Genomic DNA, 12,523 nt, shown 5'->3' with positions numbered 1-12,523 from the left:
TAAATAATAATAAATAAGTCTAAATGATGTCAGTTATATATTTATGAAGATGATTCGCCGTTCGAGTGTTAATAGTTGAAAGAAATCGATCAACAAGCCGGTCTCGCCTACTTCCGATAGACTGACGAAGAGATACCGGGGACAGCTTCGAGCGAATCGCGAGATAAACAAGTTCGAGGAAAATAATTGCAAGCCTAGTGGCTGATGAACCGAGAAAGCATCGCGTGGCAAGTTCGTTCAATGTCAATGTTGTAACAATTATCATTCCCGTTGCATTATATTTAGACGTATCTCAGTGGGGACGATGGCCAAGACCCGTCCAGATAGACGTTCATTTTACGGACGACGCCGTATCTTCGGTCGGGGATGCAAGAGTTCACGCAATATTTATTAAAGCTTCTGTGGAGCAGTTACGAAACGCGATAGCCCGTCCGCCGCGCTTCTTTTCAATAACGACACAGTTTTCCTTTTGTCGTGGCAAGAGACTCCGCCTGCGCTATTATCCCCTTGTCAACCTTTTTCTGCAATATCATACGCCTCCTACCCGATCCCGCTCCCTATCTTCCGCGGTCTCGAGTTTCGCGCGCGAAAAATTCCCCGAAAACTGATCATCCTACTCTCCAAATATTCGTGAAACAAGGAGCACCATTCTGTTGGTGATAAAGTCGCGCGAAAATGTTTGTTTCGATCGAAAGTATACATATGTTCCACTGAAAAAAGCTGATGAGGCACGTGTGTCCCAGTTTTCGAAATCGTTGCACAGCTTCCAGAATCAACATTTAGCTATTTCTAGCTTGGCATTATCTATTTCTACAGGATGTCCCAAAAATGTCTCGCATTCCGGAAATGAGGAGTTCCTGGGGTCATTTGAAGTAACTTTTTCCTTAGCGAAAATGCAATCCGCGGCTTTGTTTACGAGTTATTAACGAAAAACATTTACCAATAAGAGGCGACCTCGGCTAGCGCGAGGCGGCTGACACGAGACAGCCTAGCCAATGAGCGCATTTCCTCTCATTGGCTTCACCGGCTCGCGCTAACCGAGCTCGTCTCTCATTGGTCACCGTTTTTCGTTAATAACTCGTGAACAAAGCCGCGGATTGCATTTTCGCTAAGGAAAAAGTTACTTCAAATGACCCCAGGAACCCCCCATTTCCGATTGCGAGACATTTTTGGGACACCCTGTACTTTAAAGGTAACTAAAATATCAGTAGGAAAAAAACCAGGTTATGTCAAGCTTTATTCGTATGTCTAAATATCGATAATTGAAGATTCGAATTTTATTTCGATTTAAATTAAGTACGTATCCACAGATTCCACAGAGAATACGTAACGGGTCTGACACGTTATTACAGTGCAAGAGGTTAACAAATGTAAACTTGATAACCAATTGCAACAAATTTTAGTCAGAAACATAAAATTATTTCGGTCTGAAATATGATTTATCTCTCTTTGAAGCCGAACAGAAATTAATTCGAAAGGATGGAATAACAACTTCTGGCTCCGGCAATGTTGCATCTGTATTTTCTGTCTTCCAATTAGTAGTTGTCTCAATTAATTGGATGGACGTATGAAAGAAGTCATTCTTTGACCTTTGCAATTCCATGTTCACAAAGAGTCGTTATATTCGTTAAGATAGTAACACGAGAATCTTCGAGGCATGTGTCCGTCAACGTTACAAGAGAACATAATTATGTCATGATTAACGCGTTGACTAACATATCGCTCATACGTGGATAACGCCAACAAATTGCATACGCGGGATTTGTTCAGATATGCTTTGGGTCTGCAACATATTTTATGTACTGTGGAACAAACCTCTAAATTTTCTCAGTTCGTTGAATAATTTAGCTTTGATTTTATCGAATTTTTGAGATTGCTTGAATTGACATCCAATGTACGAGTTGAAAATAATGCAACTGTATTTTTAACTTTTTAACACCGATCAAGAGAGTCGTGTGTGTAGCTGAACATAAAATAGCAAACCTATTCGATGTAAATAGTTTGGTAGTTTCGGAAAGAAATTCTAAAGATTTTGTAAAACCTGATAAATTAGAAAATTTACAGAAGAACACAAATTAACACGTTCCGTGCCACGTGTACCATCGATGGTACACGCTTGCATGTTTACTTAGTGAACTGAACAAATTGTTTACAAGAAATTTAGAACCGAAGAATCAATTTCCACCGCAAGAATGGGCGTTGATAAGTTTTTGTTACGTTGTTATGTGTACGAGAATTAATAATATTGCACGTAATACATCAAGTTTTAGTAAAATATCAAAGTGTGAAGATTCGAGTAAAAAAAGCTCGGCACGGAACGTGTTAAGAAATAAAACTGTTATTTGAGACAGAATTATTAAGAAAACAATAGCTTCTCGAGTGTAACCAACAACGATACATCGGTGTTCGACGCTAAAAGGATTAAATTCTTTAAATGTTTTTACTGGTTTATTTTTTGATTTAACGATTTTCGTCAGAAATGTACAAAATCCGCAGTATCCAGTCGTGATGAAATTTAAAGGAGAAAATAAATGGGGTGAAGTGAAGTAAAGTGCGTGGATGAAAAGACCTCGTAAAGAAGATGGAGGCGGGCGTGAAGGGGCGAGGAAAACGGACCTACGGCAACAATGGGTCGAGCACACGCGCCGCCTTTTGAATATTTGAAACATATTCGCCTTCGAGAGTGAATCGAGCCGCGTAGCAGCGTGTAAGGCGAACCACCCAAACCTGATTTTCAAGGGCAGAAGCCAGCGTGGAATTGGGCATGGTCATGTATCGCAACGAGTATCGATCGCGTGTTGCGACACGGTCAAACCCTCGCCCAGCGATTCGGTCTATTGCAGTTCCATCGGCCTGCTGATGCACTGTTGCATTTGTTTTCTACGCATCATAACTAGACCGCGGAACTTTGTGGAAAATCAAAATTTGTCGAATCGATTCTAAGGAACAGAAGTTAAATACAAATATATTCCAGCATAGCAAAATAAAATTCTTGAAGGAATTTGGAATGACTCCGGGAAAAATTCCCAGAACACTAATATACATAACATTAGAAAAGATTAGAAGAAATTCAGAAGAAAAGTAAAAATGCCCGATACCATCAAAGAATGTTTGGACAACTACAAACAAACAGCAAAAGTTATGACGTACTTGGAAGAAATCAAATTGTTTAGCGAAATTATATAATAACGTAAGAAAAGCCTAGATTAAGAAAATAATGTAAAAATGTAATGCAAAACTATTGTACATTACACTACATTAGACTAAATAACCTACAAATGTTATCCCACAAGTGCTAGTTAGCCCACAAGTGGTCGCTAATCGCTATTAAGCAGATGCGACATTAAATAAATTAAATAAAAAAAAATAGAAGATATTATTTTCTTCAATACAGTAATTTCTCGCTAATTCGCGCTCCCTAATTCTCAGATGCGCACAAGAGTGGATAATTTGGAAAGAGGAGATAAGATTATTTTTTTTATATTTGTTATAGTTGCCGTTTGCCGACAACTATAAAAATTAGATATAAAATTATATTACTGTAAAAATTACTGTACTCTGTGCATCGTTAGCGTCAGTGTCATTCAGCTTGTAATTATAGTAAACAAATCTCGATTAAATCATTCAGAGTATCAATCGTTATTGCACATTTGTCGAGAGAAGCGTTACGCGTTCGTATATGTATCATTATGCAAAGCCTCGTATCCGCAAATCATTTCTGCTTTACGGTTTATGTCGATGAATCATGTGCCATTTATATAATGTCACGTTTTAAAGAATCTCATCTTGCAATACACGCGGTAAAAGATGAATCGTTTTGCTGTGTCTAAAGAATGGAAAAATGTTCATCTTCGAAAACGTTCGAAGATTAATTCTTTCCGTTGATTTGGCAATGTTTCGTCCTTATAATGTTCCTAACAGAACGAGACAGCTTTACTTTACTTCCCAGTAGAATAATCATATAAATAAACAATAATCAATAAATAATAATCAATAAAAAGATCATATAAATAAATAATAATCAATAAATAATCATATTTTGTTTCGATTTAAAATATCTTAATATTTCCTATACAGGGTGTTCCAAAATTATTGTACAAGCGGAGAATGGGGAGGGGGTTCCCGAGGTCATTCAGGGCAACTTTTACCTTAGTGAAAATGCAATCCGCGGCCTTGTTTACGAGTTATTAACGAAAAACAGTGACCAATCGGGGGCGAGATTAGTTGGCGCGAGGCGACCGAGCCAATCAGCGAAACTGGGCTTCGTGCGCTCGTTAGCACGAGCGCCTCGCGCCAATCAAGCTCGCCTCTGATTGGTCAGTGTTTGTCGTTAATAACTCGTAAACGAAGCCGCGGATTGCATTTTCGCTAAGGAAAAAGTTGCTCAAAATGACCTCAGGAACCTCTAATTGTTTGCTTGTACAATAATTTTGGGACACTCTGTATTACGTATAAAATCTTCGTCACGAGTCTGACTCGTTGTTTCACACTGCAAGAAATTAATAATGAGACGACTTATATGCCACGCATTTCGAAGTTTCACAGCAATGGAATATTTCAGAATAAAAAACGTAAATAACGATCGAGTTTTTGTCGTCGTGATTATCGTGAGATTTTCGCGGAAGGTTCAACAACCGGCGCGGCAAAGAGGAATAGACTGTAAGTCCAGTCACTCCAGAAAAGGTTAAACGACACGATGAGCGACGCATCATCGACCGTTCATCCAACTTCAGTTCTTTTTCATTTAGTTTTTTCCCCGCGGAACGTATAATTACGCCGAGGTCGTAACTCTAGCGACTTCTATTTCGAGTGTTAGGGTCGCCGATTGCGTGCCTCTCGTCACCGACGTTTATTAAGGGAGCGGGTCGCCGCACACTATGACGAGCCACACATACAAGAAAACCATATACGTATATTAGTTTTAGGGGTTTCTATCGACCAAAACTGACGCTTTAATATCGAAGTATGCAGTTCACAAGTGGAAAATTTAGATTCCGGAAAGACTAAACGACTGGGCTTCGGTTGTAGAAATATCCGTTTTGCAGTTATTGCGGAGATATTTGCAATATTCGGCCAGAGTGGTGTCAATCTCACGAGCATGACGTCACAAGATGGCCGCCGCTAACAGTTTTTCGTAAATATCGAGAGATATAGAGCTCGAATCGAAAATTCACAACCGAAGCCCAGTAGATAAGGCACGTACAAAGGCAATGGAGTGTATTTTCAGTTGATTTCTTAGTTAATTAAGACACAGGAGTAGTTGATAGACCGAAGCACCAACCCCGAGCTTCCGACATTTTTCACTACTAGCGTCACAGTTCTCTTCCAACCAACAAGCTGCACCACAGCGAGCTCAACCGTCAGGTATATAACATAACCTTGACATAATCTTGACATAACCGTCTTTGTACGTGTCTTATCTACTGGGCTTCGGTTGTGAATTTTCGATTCGAGCTCTATATCTCTCGATATTTACGAAAAACTGTTAGCGGCGGCCATCTTGTGACGTCATGCTCGTGAGATTGACACCACTCTGGCCGAATATTGCAAATATCTCCGCAATAACTGCAAAACGGATATTTCTACAACCGAAGCCCAGTCGTTTAGTCTTTCCGGAATCTAAATTTTCCACTTGTGAACTGCATACTTCGATATTAAAGCGTCAGTTTTGGTCGATAGAAACCCCTAAAACTAATATACGTATATGGTTTTCTTGTATGTGTGGCTCGTCATAGTGTGCGGCGACCCGCGCCCTTAAGCGTTGCGCCGCTGCTTTAATTACGCAACCAGCTCGCTAAGCGGACCGAAGGTCGTCGACAGACGGCAAACGACTTTTGCATCTGCACCGATCGACACCGAAGCCCGACGCGACATCCTCCTATTCACTGTACAACCGGTTGGCGGATCTTCTTCTCCGTGTACGACGATCAATGGATCTTCTATACGATGTAGAGCACTCGTTGGATCTTATTTTTCATGATGAACGATGGATGGAATTTTACCTCGAATCATCTGGAAAAAATCGCTGGACCGTATTTTTCATGAAATATAACAGTTGGATGAATCTTCTTATTAGAATTATGGAAGAATTTTTTCTGTGTTGCATACCAATGGAATTTTTGCTTCGAATCATGCGAACAAATTGGTGGATCTTATTTTTCATATAATAGAACAGTCGATGAATCTTCTAATTGCAATTATAACAATCAATGAATTTTTTTCTTGGATACGAATGGCAAAATTTTCGCCGAATCATGTGGAAAGATTGGCGGACCTTATTTTTCATATAATAGAACAGTCGATAAATCTTTTGATTACAATTATAACGATCAATGAATTTTTTTCTTGGATACGAATGGCAAATTTTTCGCCGGATCATGTGGACAAATTGGCAGACCTTATTTTTCGTATAATAGAACAGTCGACGAATCTTCTTATTAAAATTATAGCAGTCAACGAATTTTTTCTATGGATGCGAATGGAATTTTTATTCGATGTATCTGCGGCGAGTGGGCAAAAGTCTATAAATCAAAATTATTAACTATTGAAACACAATGAGAATGCACATTTGCAATATTCATATAATCAAGTATTATATTTTAAACGTGTATAACATGAGTTTTTCCTCATTTGGCTCACAAAATGTACAGCATACGCTATTGAGAAATATATTCATTATTTTTGTGAAATCGACTATTTATATTAGTTTTTGTATATGAATAATATTATAGAATCAATGACGAACTCTACTCGATGTAAGGCAATCAATAGCCTATGTTTAATGGATGCTCTATCTAAAATAGCGCAGTCAATATACTTTTTCTACTAACTATAGAATCATTGATGACATCTTTCACACGTCACATATAACGAATTCAACGAACTTCTTTCCGACATAGAGCTATTATTGAATGTTCTATCGGATACAAAGTAGTCTACAGATTCTATTTTCAATATAAAATAATCGATTTAATTGTTTTTGAGATAGAACCGTCGACAAGATTTATTTTCTGTAAGAAACGTTCGATGGATCTTTTTTTTATATAAAGCGTGTTAAAAATGTATTGACACAATTGGTGCTTCTCTTGTAATGTTTATTCATAGAGTGGCATCGATTTTTAAGTACTTCATTCTGCTGAAAAATAATATACGGATTTTGAAATTTGGATTATTTACTGTATAGGAAACGGAAATCTTGTAGTTAATGAAGTACATATTGTAATATTGCTGATTTTCGTAGTAATTGTATATGTAGAAACATCACTTCCGAAAAACGTAACGAAAAGACCATTTATAAGTGTTAAAATTGTATCCAATATATTTAGAATTTTATTCATTTTTTATTCCATTATATTTAGAATTTGATCTAATATATTTTATCCAATATATTTCAGAGCTCCAACTATTGAAACAAAAATATTGCTCTAATTTGTACGACCAACCAACAAAATTAGACAAAACGACAAAGTTAGAGAAAAACAGTGAAACATTTTGATAAAATAGAATTTATAAAAATCAATATACGTAGCTACAGAGAAAGTATTAAAAGTAATTCATTATTATTCTGTGTTGAACATTCAACATTCTTCTTCGATTATGATGCGACGGTAATGTGTCAATATTTTTCTCACTACGAAATTTTCATATTTAATGCGATGCTTTCAAAATAAATTAAAAACGATCAATAGTCTTGATTCGCATCGTTTTCAATCACAATGCGACATCGTCTCGTAATTGCGCCAATATCATTCTCGGCATAAAATTTTCATTTTTGGTCCAGCGATTTTCAAATAAAAAGCAAAATTAAAAATAAAAATTATCAGTGTTCTTGAACCACCGTTTAACCATCGCGAATAACCGTTTTCGATTACGATAAAATACTAAAATGTCCAGACCGTATCAATAAGCTGTTTAACGCTGAAGAAAGTGCCAATAGTTTACGCGTTCGCTGTGTTGTCCGCAAAATCCGTTCCGATGACGAAGTACTCGATGGACCTCGTTTCGAAAATGGAGCAGCCTGTAAATTATATTTCACGTGCAGCTGTCGATGGAACGTTTCGAGCTCGCAGACACCCGAAAACGGAAGTCTATAGCCCGTAGACTAGAGACAGCGACTGAATTATATCCGCGAAGTTCGCACGAGTTGTGAACGAGACTTTAATCGTATCAAAGGGGGCGGGAGACGCTGTGACGAGGGCACGAGAGTGGCCGCAAGGCCAAGTCCGGTGACGGTATATGTATTATACCGGCAGTGTCGGGCACCTTGACCAGACGCAAACACGCCGGTGCAACGCTCGAAACTGTGAGTGCACGCGAGTGCAACCGGCGCGCTCACCAGCAGAAGAGCTTCGTCTACGACTTACATCATTATTCATTTATTTATTAACGCTTTAACCCAGATTGTTTATTTAGAAAATACAGCATTGTTACATGTACATACGTTCGATATTATTTATTGTTAGCTTCTAAATTCTTGCGGAACATTATTTATTATTATTGTTGTTGTTATTGTTATCGTTATCGTTATCGTTATTATTATTATCGTTATTATTATTATCGTTATTATTATTATCGTTATTATTATTATTATCGTTATTATTATTATCGTTATTATTATTATCGTTATTATTATTATCGTTATTATTATTATCGTTATTATCATTATCGTTATTATCATTATCGTTATTATCATTATCGTTATTATTATTATCGTTATTATTATTATCGTTATTATTATTATCATTATTATTATTATCATTATTATTATTATCATTATTATTATTATCATTATTATTATTGTTACTATCAGCATTAATTTTCATTGTGATGCAAAATGACTCGAATGCTATAACATCCAAATTTATAAGCCACATTATCATACATTCAATTCTGTGTAGCGTTAATTTTTTGAAATTATTATGCACTTTAATTTGATCTGTGTCGTCGTGGATGCTGCAGCATTCATTGCATATAACTATTAAAATGTGATATTCTGAGCACTCGGACAAAGTGCGATATCACAGTTAGTTTCAGAATAAATTACCTGTCTGTTAACGCAGCTCATTCAAATTTTTACTATCCGCGAACGTGTTACAAGAAAATTATAAATTATTCTTAGTCCGTCTATATCAGGATTACATAACAAGGAACTAATGCAAAGAAAAAAGCAGTGCTTGCCTTACAGATGCTTTATTTCTAATGTAATACGTTTATTCCCATTGGCGTAAGTACACATTTTCTTAATCGTGAGGAATAAAGACTGTTATTGCTTACTAACACGTACATTGTTTATTGGTCAAATTAATCGTTAACATAATTTAGAGTTAAGTTAATTTATAGTAAACTTTATAATTTAGTTTACTTGTCTTTTTAACATTTCGGCATGTATAGATTACATTTTAAGACATAAGTGAACATTTTCGAAAATGTGACTTACGCCATCATGATTCTAACTCCACGTGTCTCAGGTCTTCGAATTCTGGGAACCACTGTTGGCTATCAAATTGACTCTTGCTAATAAAACATTTCAATTATAATGATCGTAACAACATCTATTAATAAAAACGACAAAATACAGTAAATTCTTCCCAATTGTTCTTCAACTTGTAAACAAAAATGGACAATCTAGGGAGAAGAGATGGCTTTGCGCCTCGTTTTTATAGTTGTTGTCAATCGGCGACTATAAAAACGAGCCGCAAAGCTTGAATAATCGTATCTCCACTTACCAAAGAAAGAAGAAGCACTTCGTTCCTGAGCTGAGAGACAATGTGAGAGAAATTACTCTACTTAGAAAGTCCGAGTCCAGTATACCATGGCTTAATTTCATTCTTGTGAATAAAATCTGAAGTAGTTCATTTCTTTATTTGCACCATTAGGTTTACTAATCTAAGATGGAATGAATGCAGTAGTCACACTTTGTCGTACGTTTTTAACGCAAATGTGCATAGCAGAGTTAGGACTGTTTCTCGAATATAAATATTTATCTAAGATAATTAGCCGAATGAATTCCTTTTAGTCGAATATTTTATTCGAATAATTCATTATTTGCCATAAATTATTCTATCTATTTATTTGAATAATTCTTCATTCGAATTAAAATTTGGTTGTATCCAAATAAATTTTCATTCGATTAAATATTTATTCGACAAAATGTCGAATAAAATTTTATTCCTTAGTCTTTTTATCTCGTATCCGGCATTGGAATAAAACGTTGCCCTACTCTGATACATAGTGTACGCTGCGATAAATGTGAGATAGCAGTTTGTCCAACACATCGTTTCATACTATGTGAAAAATGTGAAGAGACTATTATGTAAACGCGTTTCTCTGAATCCCCAATAAACATTTAGTAAAAGAAATCGTTCGCATTTAATTACATTGATTTTGTGTGATATTATTATAACATGAGACACGAAGAACACATTAAGTTGGCAGAATGAGGGCGAGATAAGGGTTAAATATTGTTACGAATTACAACACTTCTCCCGCGTCGCGGCATTTTATTTACAATAGAGAACACGAACTATAATACAACTGAATTAGAATATGTTAGAGATCTTTGAATTAGATGGTGTTGATCGCTCGACGGTCCGATCCCGACTCCTCGATTGTCCGTTGATCAAACACCTCCGTGGCAACCCCTCTCTTCTATTTTTCTTTATGGAGTTGCTCACAACAGGGCAGTTTCACATTACAGCGACTTGATTTGGACAAGTCGCCGTAACAATATAAACAAAGTTTGATTATGTAAAAATGATTTGAACGTGATATAATAGTTTTTAGTGGTGCCTCGGAGTCGCAGTGGTGCCTTCGACCGCGAAAGAGTTAATTTTGGTCGAAAAGAGCCGCTCTCCAGACCATTGTGGCGCGTCGACCGGTTATAGTCGCGCGAAACAGAAACATTAAAATCGGTCGAAAGACCGAGACGGAGCGAGCGTGACGTCAAGCGTACAATTATCGGTATACTTGGCGGTGTCCTTAGGCGGCTCCGGGATCATCCGGTTCTCCTCGTCTCTCCTGCTTCATCCACTTTCGTCCTCTTTCGTCCTTTCTCGCCCTCCTTCGCCCGTTTGTCCCCGCGCGAACACACGGGCTGACCACACCGACCGAACTCTATTAAAATGTCGTTTATCTTCTCGTCAGTACACGCTCCCCTGCCCCCCTCGTGTCATGACAGATAAAAAGGTGTCAGCGGCTGTCCGGGGACGTTTCGCGGCAGCGTGTCTGTCCCGAACTGGAACGTGGAAATATGGATCGAAGGAAGGTGATGTAGCATCATCCACTCCTGGATCCATAGGGTGTCACCCATGAATCTAATATGAATTCACGCGGAAACGTAAAGACCGGTATTGATCTTGTAATACTTATTTGATCATTTTTATGTCGATAATAAAAACTCGACAGTTCGAATTTGTTGTACGTTTACCACAAACGTTCGATATTCCCGAAGGTAGAATATTTCTACATTTGTACAATTCGTAATCTTTGTAAAGCAATGAGTTCAGCATATTTTCAGTGTTCTGTATCAAGCAGTGTACATATTGGTTGGATTATTATTCGAATGTGAAAACAAATATCGAAGACGAATGCCATAGAAATGATCAAATAATCGATTAATTATTAAATAGTAATTTTAAATTAATAATAATAATAATAATAAGATAATAATGATAAAGAAATAATAATAAAATAATGATAATGAAATGATAATAATAAAATAATAATTTAATAATTATTGAATAATTTGAATAATTAAATTACTTTTTAAAAAATTAAATGGAAATAACGACGAGAAACCATAAGATTATTTACATTTAATTCGTCATATTCTGTTATAAAAAGAAGTCCAAGTTACAGTCCGCAGCTACTTGTTCTCTCAAAACCGAGCGATACGATTTCGCAAATAGACGGGATCGCCTCCAACGCGAAAATAGTCAAATTTTAACCGAACAAACATTAAAAAACACATCGTTGTGAATTCCACAGAGAGTGTCACCATGCGGTAACTCGAAAAAAGCAAAGCCCTGTTTCCATCTGGTTTCGCTGTTCCAGCTCCAGAAACAACGAACCTACATAGAAGAGCAAATAAAAATCTCTACTTTTCAAATATTTATTTAACAATTCTTGCTCGGGTAGTTCCGACGAACGGCGGTCGTTTTCGCGTCGTAGATCCTTGGAAAAGGATCGAGAGTAAGGCAAAGTGGGTCGGCCTCTCTAATCATGATTCTGCAGACTGTTTGCGATATTTGTTGATTCTTGTCCCGCGTGCCGCACCGCCACGTGTTCCCTCTAACTGTAAATCGCGGAGACTGTTTCCTTGGACTCCGGGTAATTAACGTGGCTGCACTTTGCCACAGACGAGGCTGATCGTCCTCGATCCGGCCGCGACAGGAATCGCGGCCAACGCGGGTTGAAAGTAAAAGGGCGACGCGCTGTTAATATTAATGGGGTAAAAGCGTGATTGCTGTAGCCGTTCGAAAGCAAAGCTCGTCCGCGGCTTGCGAAAGTAGCGGTTTCCTTCCTC

The 12,523-nt window shown here is 37.3% G+C and overlaps 1 protein-coding gene across 10 annotated transcripts in view; it reads left to right on the top strand.

Moving 5' to 3' along the window:
* Positions 1-12,523, top strand: part of usp (retinoid X receptor ultraspiracle) — a 128,733-nt gene that overhangs the window by 85,787 nt on the left and 30,423 nt on the right. The window lies entirely within an intron of this gene.

Source organism: Megalopta genalis, chromosome 8 (genome assembly GCF_051020955.1).
Source record: "Megalopta genalis isolate 19385.01 chromosome 8, iyMegGena1_principal, whole genome shotgun sequence".
Lineage (NCBI taxonomy): Eukaryota > Metazoa > Arthropoda > Insecta > Hymenoptera > Halictidae > Megalopta > Megalopta genalis.
Note: the sequence above shows the minus strand (reverse complement) of the source record. Positions and strands in the feature narration are given on the sequence as shown.